The sequence below is a fragment of the Onychomys torridus genome, chromosome 8 (assembly GCF_903995425.1).
Source record: "Onychomys torridus chromosome 8, mOncTor1.1, whole genome shotgun sequence".
NCBI lineage: Eukaryota > Metazoa > Chordata > Mammalia > Rodentia > Cricetidae > Onychomys > Onychomys torridus.
This window is the reverse complement of record NC_050450.1, coordinates 49,269,064-49,282,545: the sequence shown is the minus strand read 5'-3', so window position 1 is coordinate 49,282,545 and position 13,482 is coordinate 49,269,064.

Genomic DNA, 13,482 nt, shown 5'->3' with positions numbered 1-13,482 from the left:
TATTCTGTAGATGTCTGTTAAGTCCATTTGATGTAGGATATCATTTAATTCTGAGGTTTCTATTTATCTTTTGTTCATTTGACCCATTGGAGAAAGTAGGGTGCTGAAATTACCTACTATTATTGGGTTTGTGTTAATCTGTCTTTAATTCTTTTTATGCTTTTTTATAAAATGGGGTGCGCCAGAAGTTCATGTATATATGTTTAAGCATTGTAACATTTCTTGATTAATTGATCCTTAATTAGCACAAAGCCTTTTTTTTTCTCTTTTTAGCTTTAGTTTGAGTCTACAAAGTAGAATGACAGTACCTGATTGCTTCCTGATCCCGTTTGCTTGGAATAGTTTTCTCATCCTTTCTAAAGTGGTGCCTATTTTTAGAACTAATATGGGTTTTCTGTAGACAGCAGATAGATGGATTTTCTTTCTTAATAAATTCAGCAGGGCTGTGTCTTTTGATTGGAGAGCTGGGGCCATTAGTCTCACAGTTATTGTTGAAAGGTGAGTGTTGGTTGGAGTCTTTTTCTCTGGCTTGTGTTCTTAGTCATTCTTTGTATTTCATTAATTCTAGCTTCACTTGTTTGCTTTCTAGAGTCTCGTGGCCATGCTTATCCCTCTCTCCAATTTAAAGTATTGCTTCCAGTACTCTGTTTAACGTTTTTTGTTCAATATGAAGTTTTAGGCTGTTTATATCATGGAAAGTTTTTCTTTCTTCTTCAACTATCACAGATAGTTATGCTAGGTACAGTAGTCTAGGTTGACCACCATGGTCTTTTAGAACTATTTTCTCCAGGCTCTTCTGGCTCTTTCAGAGTTCCACTGAGAAATCGGGTGTTATTCTGATGGGTTTTCCTATATGTGACTTCTCTTTTTTCTCTTACTGTTTTCAATAGTTTTCTTCCTTGTTCTATATATTTAGTGTCTTGACTATGACACGCTGTAGGGTATTTCTTTTTTGGTCTTGTTTAGTTGGTGTTTTATATGCTTCTTGCATCTATATGGGTGTGTCTTTCATATATCTGGTCTGAGCTATTGGTCTGGGATTCTTCTTCCTCATCTATGCCTGTAATTCAAAGATTTGGTCTTTTGATGATGTCCCAATTTCCCACATGTTCCTTTCCTGTGCTTTAAACTTTTTTTCATATTTTGTCTAGATCCTCTATTTTATCTTTGAGTTCTGATTATTTTACCTTCTATTTGATTCATTCTACTTGAAAGGATTCCCCCTGAGTTTTCTAGCTGGAACATTGAATTTTCCATCTTCATCTCAGCTTGTGTTCTCTTCAGTTTCTACCTCGTTGACTTCAATAACACCTGAATTATCTTCATCATTTCTTTCAACCGTGCATTTGCATTTTCTTGACCATTGCTTGAGTGTTTGTTATCCTCTTAGAGTTCAATGAAGAGTTTTTATTAAACTCTTTGAATTCTTTTTATTTATTCATTTACATACCAACCAAAGTTTCCTCCTCCCATCCCTCCTACCTTTCCCCCCCAACCTTCCCCTGATCCACCCCCATCTACTCCTCCAAAAGGGTAAGGCAACAAAGCCTGGTACATTCAGTTGAGGCAGGACCAAGCCCCTCCCCCCTGCATCAAGTCAGAGCAAGGCATCTCACCATAGGGAATTGGCTCCAAAAAGGCAGCTCATGCACCAAGGATAGATCCTGGTCCCATTACTGGGGCCCCTCAAACACACCAAACTACACAACTGTCTCCCACATGCAGAGGACCTAGTTCAGTCCCATGTAGGCTCCAAACCTGTCAGTCTAGAGTTCATGAGTTCCCACAAGCCTGGTTCAGTTATCTCTGTAGATTTCCCCATCATGATCTTGATCTCCCTTGCTCGTATAATCTTTCCTCCCTCTCTTCGACTGGACTCCAGGAGCTCAGCCTGGTGCTAGGTTGTGGATCTCTGCATCTGCTTCCATCAGTTACTGGATGAAGGCTCTATGGTGACAGGGTATTCACCAATCTGATTACAGGGGAAGGCCAGTTCAGGCACCCTCTCCACTATTGCTAGTAGTCTAAGCTGGGGTCATCCTTGTGGATTCCTGGGAATTTCCCTAGCACCAGGTTTCTCCCTAATCCCATAATGGCTCCCTCTATCAAGACATCTCTTTCATTGCTCTCCCATTCCATCCCTCCTTCAGCTCGACCATTCCATTTCTCCATGTTCTCATCTCCTATCCCCTCCCCTCTACCACTATCCCACTCCCAGTTTACCCAGGGGCTCTAATCTATCTCCCCTTCCGAGGGTGATCCATGTATCCCTCTTAGGGTTCTTGTTACCTAGCTTCTCTGGAGCTGTGGGTTGAAGTTTGGTTATCTTTTGCCTTACATTTAGTATACACTTATGAGTACATACCATGTGTGTCTTTCTGATTCTAGGTTACCTCACACAGGATGATATTTTCTAGTTCTATCCATCTGCCTGCCAATTTCACGATGCCATTGTTTTTCACAGCTGAGTAATACTCCATTGAGTAAATGTACCACATTTTTAAAATCCATTCTTTGGTTAAGGGGCATTTAGGTTGTTTCCAGGTTCTGGCTACTACAAACAATGCTGCTATAAACATAGATGAGCAAATGTCCTTGCAGTATGATTGAGCATCTGTTGGGTATATGCCCAAGAGTGGTATTATTGGGTCTTGAGATAGATTAATTCCCAATTTTCTGAGAAGTTGACAAACAGATTTCCTAAGTGGCTGTACAAGTTTGTACTACCACCTCTCTCACATAAGCTGTCATCAGTGTTTCTGATCTTAGCCATTCTGACAGGTGTAAGATGATATTTCAGAGTCGTTTTGATTTGCATTTCCCTGATGATTAAGGATGTTGAGCAATTCCTTAAATGTCTTTCAGCCATTTGAGATTCTTCTGCTGTGAATCCTCTGGATCTGTGCCCCATTTTTTAATTGGATTATTTGGTATTTTGATGTCTAGTTTCTTGAGTTCTTTATTTTGGAAATCAGCCCTCTGTCAAATGTGGGTTTGGTGAAGATCTTTTCCCATTCTATAGGTATCGTTTTATCTTATTGACAGTGTCCTTTGCCTTAGAGTTTTTCAGTTTCAAGAGTTCCCATTTATTGATTGCTGCTCTTAATATCTGTGCTACTGATGTTATATTAGGAAGTGGTCTCTTGTGCTGATGTGTTCAAGGCTACTTCCCACTTTCTCTTCCATCAGTTTCAGTGTAACTGGATTTATGTTGAGGTCTTTGATACACTTGGGCTTGAGTTTTGTGCATGGCAATAGATATGGACCTACTTGCAATCTTCATGTTGACGTCCAGTTGTGCCAGCACCATTTGTTGAAGATGCTTTCTTTTTTCCATTGTACAGTTTTGGCTTCTTTGTCCAGAAAAAATTTTTCCAGAAAATTTTCCATTTCTTTTAAAATTTCAAATTTTGTGTAGTACAGGTTTTTGAAGTATGACCTGGTAATTCTCCGGATTTCCTCAGTGTCTGTTATGTCTCCCTTTATGTTTCTGATTTTGTTGATTTGGATATTCTCTTTCTGCCTTTTGGTTAGTTTGGATAAGGGGTTGTCTATCTTGTTGATTTTCTCAAAGAACCAACCCCATTTCATTGATTCTTTGTATTGTTCTCTTTGTTTCTATTTCATTTATTTCAGCCCTCAATTTGATTATTTCATGGCATCTATTCCTCCTGGAGTGAGTTTGCTTCTTTTTGTTCTAGAGCTTTCAGGTGTGCTGGTAAGTCACTAGTGTGAGATTTCTCCAGCATCTTTATGTAGGCACTTAGTGCTACGAACTCTTCTCTTAGAACTGCTTTCATAGTGTCCATAAATTTTGGGTATGTTGTATATTCATTTCATTGAATTCTAGGAAGTCTTTATTTCTTCCTTGACTCAGTGATTCAGTTGAGCATTATTCAGTTTCCATGAATTTATACACTTTCTGTAATTTGTGTTGTTATTGAACTCTAACTTTAAACCATGGTGATCCAATAAGATACAGGGGAATATCCCTTTTTTTTTTTTTTTTTTTTGTTTCTGTTGAGATTTGCTTTGTGCCCAAGTATGTGGTCAATTTTAGAGAAGGTTCTATGAGATGCTGAGAAGATTTATTCTTTTGTGTTTGGGTAGAATGTCCTATGTCTGTTAAGCCCACTCAAGTCATAACATTTGTTAGTTCCCTTATTCCTCTGTTAAGTTTCTGTCTGGCAGACCTGTCCATTGGTGAGAATGGGGCGCTGAAGTTTTCCACTATTAGTGTGTGGAATTTGATGTGTGATTTAAGCTTTAGTAATGTTTCTTTTACATATGTGGGTGCCCTTGTATTTAGAGCATAAATGTTCAGAACTGAGACTTCATTTTGCTGTATTTTTCCTGTGATGAATACGAAATGTCCTCCTCCATCTATTTTGATTAATTTTAATTTGAAGTATATTTTGTTAGATATTAGGATAGCTACACCAGCTTGCTTCTTAAGTCCATTTGATTGGAAAGTCTTTTCCCAACACTTTACTCTGAGGTAGTTAGTGTCTGTCTTTGAAGTTGAGGTGTGTTTCTTGTATGCAGCAGAAGAATGGATCTTGTTTTCATATCCATTCTGTTAGCCTGTGTCTTTTTATAGGTGAGTTGAATCCATTGATATTAAGGGATATTAATAACCAATGATTGTTAATTCCTGTTATTTTTTGATGGTAGTGTGTGTGTGTGTTTCCCTTTTTTGGGATTTGCTGGTGTGGGATTATCTATTGCCTCTGTTTTCATGTGTGTATCTAACTTCCTTGGGTTGGAGTTTTCCTTCTAGTGCTTTCTGTAGGACTGGATTTGTAGATAGGTATTGTTTAAATCTGGTTTTGTTATGGAATGTCTCATTTACTCCATCTGTGGTGATTAAAAGTTTTGCTGGGTATAGTAGTCTGGGCTGGCATCCATGGTCTCTTAGTGTCTGTATAACATCTAAGACTTTCTGGCTTTCAGTGTCTCCATTGAGAAGTCAGGTGTTATTCTGATAGGTCTGCCTTTATATGTTAGCCTTTTTCCTTTACAACTCTTAATATTCTTTATTCTGTATGTTTAGTGGTTTGATTATTTTGTATCAAGGGGACTTTTTGTGGTCCTATTTGGTGTCCTGTAAGTTTCTTGTATCTTCATAGGTATTTCCTTCCTTAGGTTGGGAAAGTTTTCTTCTGATTTTGTTGAATTATTTTCTGTGCCTTTGAGGTGATATTCTTCTCTTTCTATTCCTGTTATTCTTAGGTTTGGTCTTTACATAGTGTCCCAGATTTCCTGGACATTTTGTGCCATGACTTTGTTGGCTTTAATGTTTTGACCGTTGAATCCATTTCCTCTGTTGTATCTTCAATGGCAGAGATTCTCTCTTCCATCTCTTGCATTCTTCTGGTTATGCTTGCATCTGTAGTTCCCTGTTCATTTACCCAGATTTTCCATTTCCAGAATTCCCTCAGTTTGTGTTTTCTTTATTGTCTCTATTCCAGTTTTCAAGTCTTGAACTGTTTCCTTCACCTGTTTGCTTTTACTTGACTTTCTTTAAGGGATTTATTGATTTCTTCCAATTTTTTTTGTCTTTTTTCTCAATTTCTTTAAGGGAGTTTTTCATTTCCTCTTTATAAAGTTATTTTTAAGGTCGTTCTCTTCTGCTTCATCTGCACTGGGATGTTCAAGTCTTGCTGTTGTAGAACCACTAGTTCTTGTGGTGCCATATTGCCCTTTATGTTGTCGAATGTACTCTTGCTCTAGCATCTACCCATCTCTTCCTCCAGTTGGTGGAGGCAGTGTCAGTACCTCAGGGGGCAGAAGGCACTCTTCATGCGATTGGTGCAGGTGGTGTCTGTGTCTTAGGGAGCTGCTTTTGGTCCAGTCAGTACAGATGGTGTCTGTGTCTCAGGAAGCTGCTGAGATTGAGAGATATGGGTGGGTTTGGGGGTGGAGTGGGACTTGCAGATTACAGGATCTGATGAGGGGGTGGAAAGGCATGCCTGCAGGAGCCTTGCCTGCTGGCCAGCTAGTGGGGTTGCAATGGGTGGGGATGGAGGGGAAGGGGTGTGCCTTGGGGCCTAGGGCCTAGGGATGGGGCTGTCCAGCTGGGAGGACAGTCACTCACCTCTTGGTCCCATCACTGCTGGCGATGTCTGCGTCTCAGGGAGCCGCTGAGGAGGTCACAGGGGATGGGTGGGTTTAGAGGGCAGAGTGGGACTTGTAGATTACAGGGTCTGGTGGAGGTGGTGGTAGAAAGACCTGCTCACTGGAGCCTTGCCTACTGGCCCAATTCCTTGAATTATTTGATAAAGTATATGTTTGTATTTTTCATTATAACTCCTTGAATTCTTTGATAAAGTTCATGATTGTTCTTTTAAATTCTGCATCGTGGGGTTCATCTAGGGAATTCTTGTCAGACACTACTTCTATAGGACTAGTGGAATTGATGGGAGACATGCTGTCATGATCATTCAGATTGTTTCTGATTTTGTGATTTGACTTGGACATGTGGACTTCTTTGTGTGTATGATGTGATCATCTGGATTTCCTTAGATTGGGCCAGTGCATGAGATATGTAACCTGAGCTAAGATACTTAAAGTATATAGAATACATAGAACCCAGTTTAAAGAACGTACTATTACAGCAGAGTTTAAACAAGTACCTTTTGGAGTGTGTTTCTAGTCTATCATTTCTCGGGATTGCATGGTGAGATGTGAAGACAGACTGCTTGGCTTCAGCAGCAGGCTCAGTGTGATGCAGTGTGGAGCGTGATGCAGTGTGGTGGTCAGGGCGGTGTGGCAAAGGGGAGGCTGGTAGTCATTATCTGAGGGTTCCTAGGACCTTGTTCCCTATACTCTGCTTCAACTTGTATTTCTGCAGGGCCAGTGTCTGTGAGGGGAAGCACTTCCATGGCACATTCCACTGTGTTCATAGGTACAGCTTGGTTCATTTGGGCAAAGATTCTCAGTGGCTCCTACTTGCTTCCCCTCAGAGATCTCACTTGGCTCAATAAGTTCATTCACAAATCTTGTCTCTTACAGGAAAAAGGTTATTGTGTATTATCTTGACCGTTTTGAGTTTCATTTATGCAGCTTCTAATCTCCTATCTTATCCAGAAGCTCTCTATACTTAAAATAAATGTGTGTGTGTGTGTGTGTGTGTGTGTGTGTGTGTGTGTGTGTGTGTGTGTTGTATATGTCTGGTATATGCACGATGTGGTACAGGTGTGTTGTTGGTTGTTTTTGTTCTTTTTATTCTTTGGGAGGCCCACCATCAAGCTCCCAAATAAATCACACACAGAGGTTTATTATTACTTATGAATACCAGGCCTTAGCTTGGCTTATTTATAGCCAGCTTTTTTTTAAAAAAAAAAAAACTTTTAAGTATCCCGTCTGCCTTTTCCCTCTGGGCTTTTTTCTTTTCTTATTTCTGTATATATTACTTTCAATCTTACTCCGTGGCTGGCTGGGTCTCTGTGTGGCTGGCCCCTAGCACCCTCCTCTCCATGTTCCCTTGGTCCTTCTTTCTTTTTCCCACATTTCTCCTTGTATTTATCCTCTCTGCCTGCCAGCCCTACCTATCCTTTCTCCTGCCTCGCCATTGGCCGTTCAGCTCTTTATTAGAACACCAGGTGTTTTAGACAGGCAAAGAAACACTGCTTCCCAGAGTTAAACAAATGCAACAGAAAAGAACGCAACACATCTTTCCATCATTTTAAAACAAATGTTCCACAGCACAAACAAATGTAACACATCTGAAAATAATATTCTACAATATTATTTTACATACTGCCAGGCCAGAGGAGGACACTGATGTCCTGCTTCATCATTCCCCACCTTGTTCCTTTGAGATGGGGATCTCTCACTGAGCCTAGAGACAGGCTGGAAGCCAGTGAACTTGAGTGACACTGGGGTTACAGGCATGCACTCCGCACCCTGCTTTTGGTAATGGGGGTGAACTCGGGGCCTCATATCTGCACAGCAAGCTCTCTTCTGCTGAGCCACCTCTCCAGCTCATCTTTTTAATGGCTCCACAGTACTCCCGAGAATGGCTATTTCATACAGTATTCAACCATTCTCTCATTAATGGGCATCCAAGTTTGTTCTGTCTTCTCTCTTAGGAAAGCTGTTTCAGTAAGTGATGCCATGCATGTTTCTACTGGAGTCCTCTCAAGAATACACTCTGCATTTTAAATTTATGAGCAAGGCTATTCTGATTATGGAGCTTTGGGGAGGTTTTTGGTTTGTTTTTAGTTTGAGACCTTGCTTGCTATTCTGGAACACTATGTAGACCATAGAGTCTGGCTTTGAACTCACAGAGATCCACCTGCCTCTGCCTCCTGAGTTCTGGGATTAAAGGTGTATATTACCTTAACCTGAGGAAGCAATGTTTTCAATTCTCTTAGCTTTTTGCTGTTTTTCTCTTTTCCTGTTACACAGCCAGTGTTACAATTCGTAGCCACTTCCTAGCTACATGACCACACATGCACTGTCGGTCCAGCAGTCAGGCAAAATGCTTAGTCACCCAGGGCCTTACATCTCATATAATCCATACACTGAGTGAGTGGTCAGTAATCTGCATGCAGCATGATCACATAATCTACGTGCATGCATGGCATAGCTATGTAAGCCCATATGCACATAACATGGAGTGATCTATAAAAGTAGATTCCACCCATTCCCTGATGTCTTCCCCACTACTCATTTCTGGTAGGCCTATTCATGCCCCCCCCCCCAATAAAACTCTTATAGTGGGTTCCCATTGTACCTCCTGTTCTCTCCTGCCTGGTAAATAGTGCCGCAAATAAATAACATTGGTGCTGTGACAAAGCAGGCTCTCCAAGCACAGAACTGAGGTTGGTTCATCTGCAACTGCCCACTTTTCATCTGTCCAGCCACACATTGATTGATCTGCACAGCACCGGCTGCTTCAGTTGGTAAGTTTTCCCCTTTACCAGCCAGCGTAAACAGTTCCCTGGACCAATGGGAACGACCGTGGATCATCTGGCATCCTTCTGGTGTCCTTGGGACTGGGGGGTGCTCCTGCCCACAGTTGTTAGTGGCTACAGTCAGCTCCCATCGCTGGCTATAACCCTCAGCCATTCCCCCACCAGCAGTCTGAGACATCATTCTCTTTCATTTCTTGTCTGTCAGCCCCTCATCTGTGGGCTGTGGCCCCGGCCCTCACCCTTTCGCTTGATGGAGCATGGAACGACTTGTACCTTTCATCCATCCTCGCTTGATCTCGGCGATGCCTGAGATATTTTAGCCATTGGATTTCATTTTTTCATTTTTTTTTCCTCTCTGCTGCAGCCACGAGAAACAAGGCTTCCAATCCCATTAGCCCCACATCTCCTCTGGGATGCCTTTTGGAAACCCTCAAACCTCTCAGCTAAATGTCTTCCTTAAAGATTTCTAAGCTTCTCCACCTCTGCACTAAAAAATGGCCTAAGTATCCCTTAGATAACAATAAAAAAAATGGCTACCTCATGGCTTGTTGGACCCTGATATTTTACAGGAATTCTCTAACTTCTGTCAGTGAATGGGCAAATGGAAAGAGTTACCTAATATCCAAGCTTTTTCCTATCTCAGCTCCAAACCCTCCCTCCTTGATTCCTACTCACCTGCCCACGTGCTCCTAGCTATGCAACCCAAACCGAGGAACCTCTGACTACTGCTTTAGACCCTGCTAATGAACCCCTGCATTTCCAAACTCTTGCTCTGTCAGCTCCCCCAGCCCCTTCCTTCCTCTCCAGTATCAGGCCACTCCAACCGCCTGACTCTGGCTCCCATCTTTACTCCTGACACACGTTCTTGAGCTGCTAAGGAACCCCACCCCAGTCAGGCCAACCCAGAGGCTGTTCTCCCTTTGCAAGAGGTACCTGGGGTGGATGGACTGTACATGCCCCCATTCTCGTTAGATGAACTCTCTTAGATTAAAAAACAAAAACAAAAAACAAAAAACTGGGTTCTTACACATCTAATTCTACTTCCTTTATTAAACAATTCCAATACAGTACCCAATCCTATAGTCTCACTCTCATGACATATACATTATCCTCACTAATAACCTACTTCCTGGGGAGTGCAGACGAGTTTGGGAATAGGCTAGAATACATGCAGACGAGGTCCACCAGACTAATGCAGCCCATCCTCCCAGAGCAGAAACAGTTCCCAATTGGGACCCACAATGGGATTATAATACCCCAGATGGCTCTCTAGCTAGGGATTGCTTTATGACCTGCCTCCTAGCAGGTCTTTGTAAGGCTGCCTCAAATCAGTAAACTATGAAAAGCTAAAGGGCATAATTCAGGATACGGAAGAGAGTCGGTCTCAATTTCTAGAATGACTTAAAAGACCTCTTACAATATACTAATCTAGATCCTGAGAGCCAAACTTAAGCATCTGGAGAGAGGGCCTCTGACTCCATAGACAGTTGTCTTAGCAGTGGCTTTTAAGGTTTACCATGGGCAAGATGAGAAAACCCATAAACAAGACTGCCAAAGACTGCTGGTCCAGGCTATCTGCCTGGTCTCCTGAAGGTCCCCAGGGCCCTGTTTTAAATGTGGTTGAGAAGGCCACCTGGCCTTGTCCAAAGTACCACCAAGAGGGACACAGTTTACTGCCCCTATGGACCTCGTGGCATGGGGACATCAAACAAAGACCACCCTCCAGCCAATCTCCTAGGCTTGGCGATGGATGATTGAAGGTGCCCAGGCTCCAATCTGATGACAGTCATCTTCCACAGGAAACCTAGGGTAGCCGTTACAGTATCGGGGCAATCCATTCCCTTCCTTTTGGACACTGGGGCCACTTATTCAGTCCTGAGGGAGTTTTAGGGCCCCACCTCTCCTTCTTGTCTCCCTATTGACGGGATTGCCTACCTCATCAGACCCCACCACTTAATTATATTTTCAGGGATATCCCTCTTACTCACACATTTTTGGTTGTGTCAACCTGCCCTGTGCCCCTAATTTTTATTTTATTTTTTGTGGAGCTGAGGATAGAACCCAGGGCCTTGCGCTTGCTAGGCAAGCGCTCTACCACTGAGCTAAATCCCCAACCCCTAAATATCTTCTCATGATCGTGGACTCTTTTTCGAGCTGGGTGGAGGCATTTCCAGTTTCTCATAAGTGGACTCAGACAGTCACTGACCTCCTTCTCTGGGAGATCATCCCCCAATTTAGGATCCCTGCCTCTCTTCAGACTAATAATGGCCTCCCAGATTTCCCAGACCCTATCTAAAGCTCTTAACATTCCTTGGCATTTCCATATACCTTACCACCCTCAGTCCTCAGGGAAGGTGGAACGTCCCAACCACTCTTTAAGATGGCACTGGAACTTTACCTTGACTGGGTGAAATTATTGCCTCTAGCTCTTTTCAGGCTCCAAGCCCTTTGCAAACAACATTTGAATTTTTGTATGGGAGGCCAGTTCTAACCCCGCAACTCCCATCCAAACCTTCACCCTCCCTGACCACCTGCTCCCCACCACACTCTATCACCTCTGCTCTCTCTTATGAAATTTTGCTGACCATTCCTTACCCCAGCCATGTCACAATCCATGCACATCCCCAATCCACATTGGGGATAAGGTCCTTCTTTCCCCTCCAGGCCAGTGCCCCACTCCTTTCCCCTAAATGGCAGGGACCCTTCAAGGTAATTCTTGTAACCCTCACTGCTAAGCTCGAAGGCTTCCCCCCAATTGAATTCATCAGTCTCACCTGAAACCTTTCACCCCAGTCCCAACCCAGGGGACTTCCTCCTCATACACAGTGACACAAACAGGGCCCTGCTCTCTTAAGTTCCAGAGGACACTGAGATCAACTGCCTTGTCTCCAATTCCAGAAGAATGAGGTTTCATCCCACAACCATACTCAATCCCACTGGATTGGGAACCCCATATGTTTTTCTTCCTGATTCCCCCTCTGCATTCTCCTGTCTCTACCAACCACATTCTGCTTCATCAGTTTCCCTCTGTGTCTCTAATAACACACTCAAATTTCTAATTAACTAACTACTCAGCTAACTGTTACAGGACCACCATCAGACATAGAGCCAGAGGCGCAAAGACCATCAAATATACCCAGGTGGTAAGAAACAATAACACTCCAGAGGGATTCACACCCTCAGACTCAAAAGGGTCTGCACTCTGAAAACAAACAAAAAGTTGCCTTGAGGTTTGTCTCTGATGAAGATAAAAAGCCCCCCCCCTCTAACACTAACCAATGAAATTCTGATAGCAGAGTACTAAACATTTTAATATCATTATAATATCATGGCTACTAGCTCAGGGTTTTAGATTCCCTTTGGCTGCTTCTTAATATGTTTAAAATTTGTCTCCTTCATAAACTTAATTTTTTTCCCATGATCTAGAGCTGGCTTGGACCCACCTGGACAGGTCAGATCCACTTCAGATAAGTATCATTCAAACTTTCCTGGTCCGGGGACCCCCTTCCTCATCCTGGGGCCCATGGGGACCCCCCATCTTATCTCCCCTTTCCCCTCAAGGTAAAATTTTTTCTAAACTTCTTCTGCCTCACCAGCACCTTGTTAAATCCAAACAGTCAGATCCAAGCAGCAATGAATGATTCCACAAGGCTAAAAGCAGCAGTGAAGACAATTCAGCTACCTCAGAATGTCCAGCTACCTCAAGAAAAGCTCCCCTCCCTACTCCCAAAAATTAACTGACACCCACCAAGTCAGCTGGAAGCAGTTCTGGGAGACATGGCACCCCCATTCCTGTTCACCTGCCACTCTTAACCCCTTATTTTTATAATAACAAAATGGATGGAGTGTTATAACTCATAGCCACTTCCTAGCTACATGACCATGAATGCACTGTCCAGCAGTCAGGCAAAATGCTTAAGTCACCCCAGGGCCTTATGTCCTAAGTAATCCATGTTCAGTGTGGTCATGTAATTGCCCCGCATGATCACAGAATGTATGCACATGCGTGGCATAGCTATGTAAGCCCATACGCACATTCAGGGGTGACCTATAAAAGGAGATTCCACCCATTCTCCACTCTCTCTTCCGCACTATTCATTTCTGGTAGGCCTATTCACTTCCCCCATGCCCCCACTCATAGTGGGTTCTGTTGCACCTCGTGTTCTCTCTCACCCAGTAAATAGCACCACAAATAAATCACAGGCAAGGGGACAACTTGATCAGAATAGGGTTTAGAGGACACTTGACATGAACATGCTCAAGTCTGAGGCAAGGTAGGACCTTTTTTTAAATCTCAGAGTCCATTTGCAGCAAGCTTCAACCACACATGACAACCACCGAGACAGCATAGGCTTAATTTAAATTATAATTAGCCAGATTTTTATTTTAAACTGCAGCTGTCCTCAGTTCCTGTGGCTAGATTTGGACCTAAGGCCCAGCTTGGGGTGGGGAGGTGCTTTTAAAGGCAGATCACAATTACTTCATTCCTGTGGAATTTGTAGCTAAAATGAGGAACCGCCTCACTCACAAGCAGAGTTTACAGAAACCAGAGCAAGTGGTT